Source organism: Heterocephalus glaber, unplaced genomic scaffold (assembly GCF_053883595.1).
Source record: "Heterocephalus glaber isolate CG9 unplaced genomic scaffold, H.glaber_assembly_v1.0 deba00001610, whole genome shotgun sequence".
NCBI lineage: Eukaryota > Metazoa > Chordata > Mammalia > Rodentia > Bathyergidae > Heterocephalus > Heterocephalus glaber.
This window is the reverse complement of record NW_028258381.1, coordinates 21,315,350-21,327,636: the sequence shown is the minus strand read 5'-3', so window position 1 is coordinate 21,327,636 and position 12,287 is coordinate 21,315,350. Positions and strand designations below refer to the sequence as shown.

The 12,287-nt window shown below is 50.0% G+C and overlaps 1 long non-coding RNA gene across 1 annotated transcript; it reads right to left on the bottom strand.

Moving 5' to 3' along the window:
* Nucleotides 1-577: 577 nt before the first annotated feature.
* Nucleotides 578-9,590, bottom strand: LOC101725474 (uncharacterized). The gene is made up of 3 exons (XR_001183151.3): nt 8,684-9,590; nt 7,611-8,027; nt 578-7,397 (listed from the first exon to the last, which is right to left on the bottom strand). It is a non-coding gene; the product is annotated as an uncharacterized LOC101725474 (long non-coding RNA).
* Between the last annotated feature and the right edge of the window lie 2,697 nt (nt 9,591-12,287).

The following is a 12,287-nucleotide window of genomic DNA, read 5'->3' as shown; positions in this document are numbered from 1 at the left end:
TGCCGTGCTTGGTACTCGATGCTGATTATCGAGTGATTTGCACCGTCCTGCAGGACGGCTGTGCCCTGCCTCCCCTTTTTGCAAAGGAAGAAACTGTCCCTCTGCCAGATGTGGCGGACGAAGTGCTCATTCCAGAAAAATAGGAACTTCATATTCTCAATGAACGCTGAGAAGGTTTTTCTGTTGAACTGATCCTGTTTTGTTTGTTTTTGTGTTGTTGCGTTTTTTTGTTTTGCAGCGCTGGGGATTGAACCCAGGGCCTTCACACTGAGTTACAACCCCAGCACTTTCTTTACTTTGAGACAGTGTCTAAGTTGCCCAGGCTAGGCTGGAACTTGGGATCCTCTGCCTCAGCCTCCCAGAGTGGTGGGATGACAGGCATGTGCCACCACATCTGGCCTTGATGTTTTCTCTTGTAGCTGAAATGTTGTAACAATAATGAATAATGACCATCATTGGCTATGCCTTTACTGTGTAGAACTGAGGTAGGCACTCATATTCTCCATGGGCAGATGAAGAAGCATACTTGAAAATGATTGGATGATTTGTCCAATGTCCTTTAGGTTGTAAATGGTGGAGCCAAGATTCATTCCCTAACATGCTGCCAAAGGTCTTTATATAAAATTATATTTTATTGCCTTTAGCATATTGCATTGTATAATTACTTTCAGGGTAAAAATTGGTGTTGGCAGGGCCCAGGGACATAGCTCAGTGGGAAAGCACTTGCCTAGCATGCTTGAGGCCCTGAGTTCAACTCCCCGCCAGGATGGAGTGGGAACAGATGATTAGTGTTCAAATCTGAATTGAAGGCAAGGATTGGGGCCTGTTTCTCTCTAGGGCTTAGCACAAGGCCTTGAGCACTAAAAATACTTCCATCTTATAGTCACTTTCTTGTTGCTGGGACAAAATACCTGATGCCTGCAACTTAAAGAAGGAGAGGTTTATTTTGGCTTGTGATTCAGAGGATTGAGTCCATGGTAGACAGCTCCAAGGCATAAACAGGATGGTGGAAGGGCCTGGCAGAGGAAAGCTGTTCATCTCAAGGCAGCTAGGAAACACAGGAGGGAGAAACCAGAGACAAGAACACACCCCTCCAGGCCACGCCCCCAGCGACCACCTCCAATCAGGCCCTGCCTCCTAACAGTTTAGCTCTGAATTCAATGGAGGAATCCACTGGCAGGTGTAGCCCCACCATGAACCAATCAGCTTCCACATATGAGTCAGCTGTGGGTTTTTTTTTTGTGGTTTTTTTTGTTTTGTTTTGTTTTTGAGAGAGCCTCCCTTTGTAGTCCAGGCTGGCCTTGAACTTGATGCAATCCTCCTGCCTCTGCCCCTGAGTGCTGGGATTACACATGAGACACTTTAGATCCAAGTTGTAACACTTGTCTTTAGTGATCAACAAGGATCCATGCTTCCCTAACAGTTGGATGGATCAGCTGCAAGGAACTGTGTAGCCTTCACCCAGATCATGGGTCGAAGCCCAGCATATCCTGTAATACCACGAGAATCTGTAGGTATTATAGGCAAAACCTTGAGGCTGCTGATTGGTCATCCAAATAAATATAGGCTCCAGAATCTACATTGCAAGAGATCTTTACCTTTTTTTTTTTTTTGGATACCGGGGATAGAACTTGGGTCCTTGCACTTCTGAATCAGATGGCGGAACCACTGAGCTAAATCCTTGGCCCCCTTTTTACCTATTTTTATCCTTTTAGTTTATCTCTGCCACCCCTAAGAAACACTGTCCATTATGGAAATGAATTAGTGAAGACAGTATTGGTGCTACAGTAATTTTTTTTTTTCAGAGGCTTGAACTCAAGCCCTTTATACTGAGTTACGTCCCTGGCCCTTTTTTATTTTTTATTTTGAGACAGGGTCTTGCTAAGTCACTTAAGTTCCCCGGGCTGGGCTCAAACTTGCCATCCTCCTGCCTTGGCCTCCCAGAATGCTGGGATTACAGGCCTGCACCACCACATGCACTTGCTATGGTATTTTTAGGTGTACAGTGTGTTCCACCTTTCCAGCCTATTTAGCTCCTTAAGGTCAAGGTACCAGCCCCTCTTCCTGCTTTGTTCCCTCCAACACAGTGGGTGCTTAGATAGGATGCAGCTGGCAAGGCCCATGCTGGGCACAGTTTACAGCTGTGTCCTCTGAGAAGGCACCAACAGGGCACTTCATTCTTTTCACCTTCCACCAGCTGAGCAGGAACCGCAAAAGACTTTCTGCCAGGTGTGGTTGGCGCATACCTGTAGTCCCAGCACTGGAGAGTCTGAGGCAGGAGGATTGCCTCAAGGATCTCTGTGAGTTCAAGGTCAGCCTGAACTACATAGCAAGACTCTGACTCAAAAAATCAAAACTAGGGCCAGGGATTTAGCTCAGTGGCACTGAGCCTGGCTCACAAGCACAAGGTCCTGAGTTCCATCCCCAGTACCCCAAAAAAACCCAAAAAAATAACGCTTTCAGTCTGCCCAGAAGATGACATTGGCTTCACCCCAGGCTCAGCTCCCAGACTCTTCTCACAGAAGACAGGAAGCACTTAGAAGAAAGCGGAAAACCAAACTCATAACCCAAACCAGGGGCTTCCAATAAAACTTTCAAATAGGACAGGCGACAAATCTTCGTTAAAATGACATCTGGCCTCACTCTTACCTCGGTGCAGCCCGCTTCTTGGGCGAGGCTGGAACGTGGGGTTGAAGAACTGGTGCCTTCCCAAGCCCAGCGCTCCCAGGGACGCAGCCTCCTCTGTGCACAAATGAGCGCTCTGCCCCCAAGCTACATCCTCAGCCCATTTTATTTTTTATCTTGTGACAGTCTTGCTGAGTATTTAGGTTTTCTGGGCTGGCTTCGAACTTGTGATCCTCCTGCCTCAGCCTCCCAAGTAGCTGGATGACAGGCCTGTACCACCACACCCGGCTCACACTGAATTTTTTTCTATTTCATTTTTTGTTTTTAAGTGGATTTTAAAAATGATTATTAGGGCCAGGGATTTAGCTCAGTGGTTTCACTGCCTGCTGTGCAAGCGCAAGGACCCAAGTTCCATCCCTGGTACCAAAAAAATTTTAAAAATTAAAAATAAATAAAAATGATTGTTAGCTATTTTTTGTTTTCAAATGGTGATGCTGTCTCAAAATACTTCTTTCTTCTGGACATGCAGTGTTCCATGCCATTTAGTTTTTCTACCATTCATATTCGTATTTTTCAATATTACAAGCTTATCAGGAAATGGAAGAACATATTTCCTACATTAGCAGCACAAGGGTTTCTCTCTGGGTGAAATTCATCCCCTAGCATTGCTCTGATTGGAATTATGGAACCGGAAGCTGGTTAGAAATCAGCCTAGGCCAGGGATTTAGCTCAGTGGTTCTGCTGCCTGCCTCGCAAGTGTAAGGACCAGAGTTCAATCCCTGGTACCAAAAAAAACCCAACCCAAATCTTGCTTCTGCTTTTAGCATATTGACCCCATGCCCAGTCTCTTTTGCCTTGAGGGAGGGAACAGCCAGGCCAAGCAGCAGTCAGAGGTATAATTGTAATTACGGTGCTGGGAATGGTGGGGCATGCCTGTAATCCCAGCACTCGGAGGCTGAGGCAGGATTGAAACTTGAAGCCTAGCCCAGGCAATTAATTTAGTGAGACCCTGTTTCAAAGTATAAAATGTTAAAAAGGGATGGCAAAGGGAGCCTGGGTCTTGAAGGGCTGTTAGTTTTGCCTGAAAGGAGGACTTAGCACCTTGGTCTGTCTCCCATGCTCTTTCCCACCACTTGTTTCTTTTCTTCTTGTACTGACCCACAATTCAGAATTATCTGAATTTATTACCTTCTTTTCTGTTGCCCCATCCCCGTGACAATTCTGTGAAAACAGCACTTTCTCTGTCCGTTCCCCATTGTATCTGGGTGGTAGACCCAGAGCCAGCGGCTCCATATTTCCTAAAGGGGCCAGGTGTGGTGGCACATGCCTGTAATCCCAGCAATCAGGAGGCTGAGGCAGGAGGATCTCTGTGAGTTCAAGGCCAGCCTGGGTTACATAGTGAGACCCCTGTCTCAAGCAAATGAACAAACAAAAACATAATTCTTGGGCCAGGGATTTAGCTCAGTGGTTCTGCTGCCTGCTTGAGTTTGATCCCCGGTACCAAAACAAACAACATAATTCCTGGTGGGCTGAATGAATGATCAATGACTCAATCAGGGACAGCCAAGCTGGAGCACTCAGTGGCTGAATCAACTGGGACTGGGGGAGGGGGTGGACAGCCGAGGCCCGTGGGACCTGGTCGTGCAGGACACGGTGGCCTATTAAGAGCAGCGGGGAGCCCGGGAGGGCGGAAGGCAGAGCAGTGACCCAGTTTGTGTGTTAGATCACTGTGCCTCCCTCGGAGCAAGTGACCCAGAGGGAAGTAAGGGGAGCACAGGAAATACATGGGAAGGGTTCATGTTTGCTTTGCCATATTTTCTTTTTTGAGACAGGGTCTGCCTTTGTGCCCAGGATGGTCTTGAACTCCTGGGTTTAAGCAATCCTCCTGCCTCAGCCTCTGGAGTAGCCAGGATTATAGGCACATGATTACGCTAAGAGATTTAAGCTGGATGTCTTCAACTTCCTAAGGATCTTACAATGACTTTCTTTCTTTCTTTCTTTCCTTCCTTCCTTCTTTCTTTCTTGAGACAGGGCTTGCTATGTAGGCAAGGATGGCCTTGAACTCATGGCAATCCTCCTGCCTCAGCCTCCCTGCTGCTGGGATTATAGGTGTGCACCATCATGTCTGGTTTACAATGACTTTCTAGAGAAGGACTTAGGACAAATCATAGAAGAAAACTCCAGGGTCAAGGTAGAATAAGTGCCCAAGCCCTACACAGCCCAGGGGTCTGTCCACAGGGCACCTCCAGGCCTCCTTCCCAGCACCCTCACCATCTGCACTCCATACCTGTAGCCAGATCATTGCCTGCCCCAGGGCCTTTGTGCATGCATGTGTGTGTGTGTGTGTGTGTCTGTGTGACATATTAGGATAGACAAGGGGTAGTCAAAAAGTATAGTGAGGGCCAGGGATTTAGCTCAGTGGTTTCGCCGCCTGCTGCGCAAGCACAAGGACCCGAGTTCGATCTCCGGTACCAAAAACAAAACAAAAAGTATAGTGAGTGCTTACATTTTAAAATTATGACAGTAAAAGACACATTGCCATGAAGCCCCATCAAATCCCTCCCTCACTTGGCGCACACTCACCCTATCATCCTTGTTATTTTTGTTTTTGTGCATGAGGCTGGCTTTTTTTTTCCCCCAGTACAGGGACTTGAACTCAGAACCTTGCAGTTACCAGACAGGTGTGGTGCCTCTGAGCTACATCCCCGGCCCATGCTTGTCATTTTTGGAAGCAGTTCTGGAAGTGCCCTCTTCTGGGTGTCTTTAGTTGTGTTTAGTTGTGTTGCCTAGTTGCAGGGCCTTTACAGTGCTTAGCTCTTGGCAGACTTTGACAAATGTTTGTTGGTAAATGAATAATCAGGCACTTTTAGAAGTTTAGATATGATGGGCCAGGCGTGGTGGCAATCCCAGCACTCAGGAGGCAAAGGAGGAGGATCATTGTGAGTTCGAGGCCAGCCTGGGCTACAGAATGAGACCTTGCCTCAAAACAAAAACAAAAAAACCACCAAACAGAATGAATTCAATCCAACTTTTGTGGTTAGTAGGTGTTTTTGGGGGGGTGCATTGCTGGGGATTGCACCCAGGGCCTCATGCACGCTAGGCTAATGCTCTAGCACACCATAGCCCCTGTATTATTTTTATGGCACACACATATATAATCTTTATATATTTGACAAATTAAGGTTTGAAACGCTGCTGATTGTAGCAACACAAACCTGATATCCCAGCTACTTGAGAGGCTGAGCCAGGAGGTTTGCAAGTTCAAGGCCAGCCTGAGCAGATTAAACTCTATCTCAAAATATAAAGAGACTTGGGCCGGGGATTTAGCTCAGTGGTTCCGGGCGCCTGCCTCTCAAGCGCAAGGTCCTGAGTTCAATCCCCGGTACCAAAAGAAAAAAAAAAAAAAATTTTAAAGAGACTTGTTCCAGTGCCCAGGTGGGACTAAAAATTGCAATCCTTCTGCCTCAGCCTCCTAAGTAGCTGAGATTATAGGGCTGAGCCACCACACCCAGCAGATATGTACTTATTTATTTATTTAGACTGAGTCTCGCTATGTAGATCAGGTGTACTTGAGCTGTGTAGCTCAGGCTGGCCCTGAACTCCTGGCGATCCTCCCGCCTCAGCCTCCCAATTGCTGAGCTCCCAGTCCTGAGCCAGCACTCCCAGCAAGCTAAGAAGTTCTTACTGAGGAACTCTCCTGTCCACGAAGATTGACTGTGCTGGGTGACTAAGGCCCAGCAGCAGCCTCAGCTCTCAGCGGGAGCCATGCCCACAGCTTCCCGATCCCTGCTACGGAGCAGGGTGGTCACAGTTCACGGGTCCCGGCCCGCAGCTCGGCTCTAGTGCTCCAATGTGTGTGTACTTTACATTCTCCTAAATCCCCGACCTCTCCTACTGCTGCTCAGGCTTGAGGGCCTCAATTCCTGGAAGGCTGCGTCCCGGGTGGGAATTTTTTCCTCCATCCAGACAGTGAGCGCTGGGCGCCACTTTGACTATCCTAGCTGGCTTCAAGAGCTCATCCAGACTGCAGTTAGCTACGCCCCAGGTGCTCTGTTAGGCGAGGAGTGGAGTTCTCGGGCCTGAGCTTGCAGAGTGAGACAGGATCAAGGCACAAACAAGCCTGACTCACTGACCTGTAGTCCCACCACTCTGGGAGGCTGAGTCAGGAGGATCGCAAATTCAAACCTGCCTGGGAGACTTCATGATTTAGTGAGACCCCATCTCAAGGTGTAAAAACAAAACAAAAAAAATTAGTCTGGGAATGGTCAGTGAGTGCCTATAATGTCAGCACCCTGAGAGGCTGAGGCAGGAGGATGGAACATTGTTAAAACTGGAAAGTCTAGGCTCTGGGTGGGGGAGGGGACAGCTTCTTGAATCCCAGGCCAGGCTCAGGCGGTGGAGCTGCCCTGGGTTCCGGAATGAGGGAAGTCCAGGAGGAAGACGTGGAGGGGAACGAGACCACTGTACACACAGGGCAAGGCCAGTCCAGGCTGAGCCAAGGAGGCAGAGAGGACCCGGGAAAGGTGATGCCCAGGGCCACAAAAGTAGGTGAGGGTCCAAAGAAGAATCAAAGACACTTTTCTCCCCGCTGCTACTGGGGATTGAACCCAGGGCTTTTGCACTGAGCTCCATCCCTAACCCTTTTCATATTTTATTTCAAGGCAGGGTCTCACCAAGTTGTCCATGCTTGCTTCAAACTCGAGACCCTCCTGCCTCAGCCTCTCAGAAAATCAGTCCCAGGTTTGAATCTGGGGAGATGGGAACGAAGGGACCTGGGGAATGAAATTCGTGGACAGTTAAGAGACATTTCCTGACTCAATTCAAGGACCCCGGAGTCCCAGCCGGGCTCTCCCCGGCCCCTGCCCACCAGGCCCCCAGCGTAGTGATGGAGGTGGGCGGGCCCCCAGTGAGCTTTGTCCTGGATGTCCCGCTCCGGACAGCCCCTTCTCAAACACCACCGCTCCCCACTGCCCGCAAATATTTACATCCTGTTTATGCCGAGGCCTCCCAGGGCCTAGATTTTCATGAATAAAATATGAGTTTCTAGGCCGGGCCTGGAAGAGAAGAAAACCCCCGCCCGCTAGCGGGACCAAGGACGGTTGAATGTTTGGGTTGCTGTCGCCGCCCGCATGGTATTTGGAAGTCTTGTTAATTAGCCGGTCAACTTGATCAAGGACGGGATTTTTTTTTTTTTTTTTTTTTTTTTTTTTACATTTTCTATACTACGGGGTTTCCAGTAATGAAACCACAAAATTTGATTCATTGATCGTTTTCCTTCATTGATCGTTTTCCTGAGAAACGCAGACTGTCTTTCATTTCTCCTTCTGAGACGGTGTTATAATCAAGCTGGAACAATTCGCAGAAGCCAGAGGAGGATGTTTAGAGATGATCTTGGGGATGTCCTGGTTTAAAGACAAAGAACGCCAGGCGAGGTGGGTGGGCGCAGAGGGCCTCCCCAGGGCCACCTCGAGAAGCCGAGACAGCCCACCAGGGGTCTCTGCTGCCTGCAGATTTGTCCCCACTCTATCACACTTCCTGTAAGTGCAAATATTTTCAATCATTTTTAAAATTGACTATTAGCTTCAGATCCACAAAATACTGACCAGACAGTGCAGACAGCTCCCATGTAGCCCCCCATAATAGTTGTCCCCTATTATGAAAGTTTTGCCTTACTGTGGTACATTTGTTTGATTGTTCTTTGGTACCGGGGATCGAACTTGGGTCCTTGTGCTTGCAAGGCAGGCAGCGGAACCACTGAGCTAAATCCCCGACCCACTGTGGTACATTTGTTAAAATGAATGAACCAGGCCAGACTGGGTGGCACACGCCTGTGATCCCAGCATTCCGGGAGGCTGAGACAGGAGGATCCCAAGTTCGAGCCCAGTTTGGGCAATTTAGCGATTTAGCAAGACTCTGTCTCAAAGTAAAAAATTTTTTAAAAGGACTGGGGATGTAGCTCCAGTGGGAAGATACTGAGTTAAATGCCCAGTACTGCAAAGATACATAAATAAATAAAAATTCATGAATACATACTGATACGTTATAAACTAAAGCTTACATTAGCGTTCACTCCCCACTCCAGCAGTGCTGTGCCTGAGTGGTGTCCCCAAAACTGGAGCCCAAACCTTGGGCCCAGCCCCTGACTGGACTCTGATCCAACTCAGAAGTGCTCCGGACGCCTCTCGTTCAGTGACCCGCAGGCATTGAGTTTATGGGGAGGAAGCCATGGTGTAGAATTGCTGACAGAAGACAGAAGAGGAAGTAAGGCAGTCCGGGAAAACAGGAAGTCAGGCGTTCCCGCTGAACCGGACCATCTGGGAATGCTGTGTGCGTGCGTGCGTGTGTGTGTGTGTGTGTGTGTGTGTGCATCTCTGTGTTTCTGTCTCTGTTTCTTAAGTATTTTTCTCTCGCTGCTGAGACAAATACCCGACAGCCAAAGTTAAAGGGGGAAAGGTTTATTCAGCTCACAGTTTGCAAGGCTTCCGTCCACAGTCGGCTGGGTCCGGGGCAGGTGGCATCGCAGAGGGGAACAGTTAAGGGGCGGGGCAGAAGACAGCAAAAGCAATCGAGAGCCCTCAGCAGCTTCTTCCTGCCCCGTTATATTCTATCTCGGCTTCCGGGGTGGGGCGGTGCCACGCCAATCAGCGGACTGATTTAGTAGCCACACCCTGGATCCCATCACCACACACTGGGCGTCTGGCCTCACCTGAAAAGCCCCACCTGTGACTGCGTGCGGCTCTGGGGGCCACCTCAGCACAGCTGTAACAGTTTCTGTGTCTGTGTCTGATAACGAGTCATTGGTAACCAGTTGGCATTAACCAATTACTTGAAGGAGATTCCTTAACTAGTTGTAGAGAACTAGTTATCATTAGCATGGTTTAACCATTGTTGATTAACTCGGTGTCTACTATTATTAACTAGTTGTGCAGAACTAGTTGCCTGGTTGGCCAACAAGTATTCGTTGACTAGCTGCAGTTAACTAGTTGTGGAGAACTAGCATTCACTAATTAAGTAGAACTAGTTGTCTTCAACCAGTTGTCACCAGCTGGTTGTAGTTATTAACATAGCTTAACCAGTTGTGAAGGACTAGGTACCATCAGCTGGTTTGTCACTAACTAGTACTTGTCAACTAGTTGTGGGTAACTAGTACTTGTTAGCTACTCTTGTGTTAGCTAGTTATGGGTGGCTAGTATTGGTTAACTAATTTTAGCCAACTAGTTGTGGGTAACTAGTTTTGTTAACTAGTCTGTTTCTCTGTGTATGTCTGTGTGTTTCTACAGCTGCGTGTCTGTGCGCATGTGTGTGGCCCAGTCCACAGCTGCAGGCCACATTTGCTCTCCCCCGGGTGCAGGCAGCTTTGTACCGCATCTGGCTGAGCCTGAGGCACGGCCAGGGGTGGAAAGGCGATACCGCATCTGGCTGAGCCTGAGGCACGGCCAGAGGTGGAAAGGCGATACCAGGCCGGGTGCTGATGGACGGAATCTGGGACCCTGGGGGCCTGGCATCTGGCTGAGGATGTTAGCCCTGTGGGTGTGACACCAGAGGAAGGCGGGTCCCACCGGGCCAGGCTGGTGGCTGCCGGACACCAGAGCCCTCTCCCAGCCCCGTCCAGCCGCTGGCCCCGGTGCAGCCCGGGCAGCCGACTTCGTCCCTTGGCCGGCGCTGACTGCGTCCCGCACCCGGGAGGTCGCAGTGTGACCCGGCACATGGGGAATCTCTGGGAGTCCCCTGTCAGAGGCGGATACAGGGCAGGAGCACACAGGGCCGGGCACCCTCAGGGCTGTAGGGCCCCGGCCTGGGACCTGGCAGGATGAGTGGAGCCTGGACAGAAGAGGGGAGCAGCTTGGCCTGATGGAGAAACTGAGGCAAAGAGCAGCCATGCGTTGTACACAGAGGAGGCTGTGCAGAGGAGAACAGGGCCAGACACAGTGACAGTCACAGACCCTTGCCTCCCGCCAAAGGTCCCCATAGTTCACTTCGCCCCACCCTACCTTGCTAAATCTTTTTGTCTTTTTCTTTTTTGTATGTAATATAAAAATTTCCATCTTGACTTTCTGCCCCCTTTGCACTGAGCCACATCCCTAGCCTTTTGAAATTTTTTATTCTGAGACAGGGTCTCACTGAGTTGTCCAGGATGGACTTGAACTTACCTTCCTCCTGCCTCAGCCTCCTGGCGTGCTGAGATTGCAGACCTGCACCACCATACCTGGCTCATTAGTCCCACTTTTTTTTTTTTGGTACTGGGGATTGAATTTAGGACCTTGCACTTGCGAGGCAGGCGGTGGCACCACTGAGCTAAATCCCTGGCCCTTGTTATTCCCATTTGACAGACAGGGAAACTGAGGTTGGACCGCACATCCCTCCTACAGGTCATGGGGCTCCAGGTCAGTGGCTCCCAAGACTGGCCTTCTCTCTCAGCACTGTTTCCCGGAAGTGCAGGGGCACTGGCAGGCAGGGGCATCATGGCGTCCCTGTCCCCGACACCCTACCTTTGGGCCCCTGGGATGCTGCCACAGTGTCCCTCTCACACAGGTCCCTTGAGAGCATGTAGACACCGTGGGTCCCCTGAAGGTGGCCACATGGGAAAGCAATGCATTCTTGTGCCCAGCCTTGCCAGGCTGGGCTAATTCCCACCTGCCCCCCTGCCCCTAGGGCCACCAGGAGCTTTCACAGGCAGGCAGCTGAGGTCCAACAGCAGGCAGCAGGCCAGGAGGAGAAGTGCACTCAAACCTAGGAGTCCCGGCCTGGGGGCTACCTCCTCAGCCCATAGCTGCCAGGCCCGGGGCTGCTGTCCCAGCACGGGCTGGACCCCGCTATGACCATGGTGTCACCACATGCTCCCTGCATGGCCAGGGCCTCAGGCTTCAGGTCTCAGTTCATGTCCCTCCCCTGCCTAGAACCCTCTGTAGCTCCCTACTGCCCTTACAGAGAAGTCCAGTTTACAGAACAGTGTGGAAGCCCTGCCAAAGCAGGACCTGCTGCCCCTACTCCAAGTCAGCATCTGCTCCCGGGGCCCTGGCCCCCAAGCTCTGCCAGGTCCTTCCTGCCAACCCACTCTGCCTGGCACTTGTCCTTCAAGGCACCCCACTGTTACTTCCTCCAGGAAGCTGCCTGGAACCCCAATCCAGAAACAGATGTGGCCCAAAGCCAACCTCCACCAGAGCTCTGACCCCCAGAGGCTGCTTCAGAGCAGTTTTGTGGTCGTGCACCAGGCAGAAAGAATTTCCAAGCCATAAAAGGTAGGCATGGCAGGCAGCACCTGTAATCCTAGCAATTCTGGAGGCTGGGGCAGGATTATCATTTGAGCCCAGGAGTTGGAGGCCAGCTTGGGCAATATACTGAGGCCCTCTCTCAAGAAATAAATGAATGGGAAGCACAAGGACCGGAGTTTGATCCCCGGTACAAAAATAAATAAATAAATGGGGATGTAGCTCAGTAGTGGAGCGCTTGCCTAGCAGGCTCATGGCCCTGGGTTTGATCTCCAGCACCACAACAAATAAAAAATAAAATCAAGTAATTAAAATAAAATAAAAATGTTGCAGCCAGGCATGATGGTGCACTCAGGGAGGCTGAGGCTGGAAGATCACAAGTCCAAGCTCCATCTCTGCAATTTAGCAAGACCCTGTCTCAAAATACAGACAGTCCTTGAACAACTGAGTTCT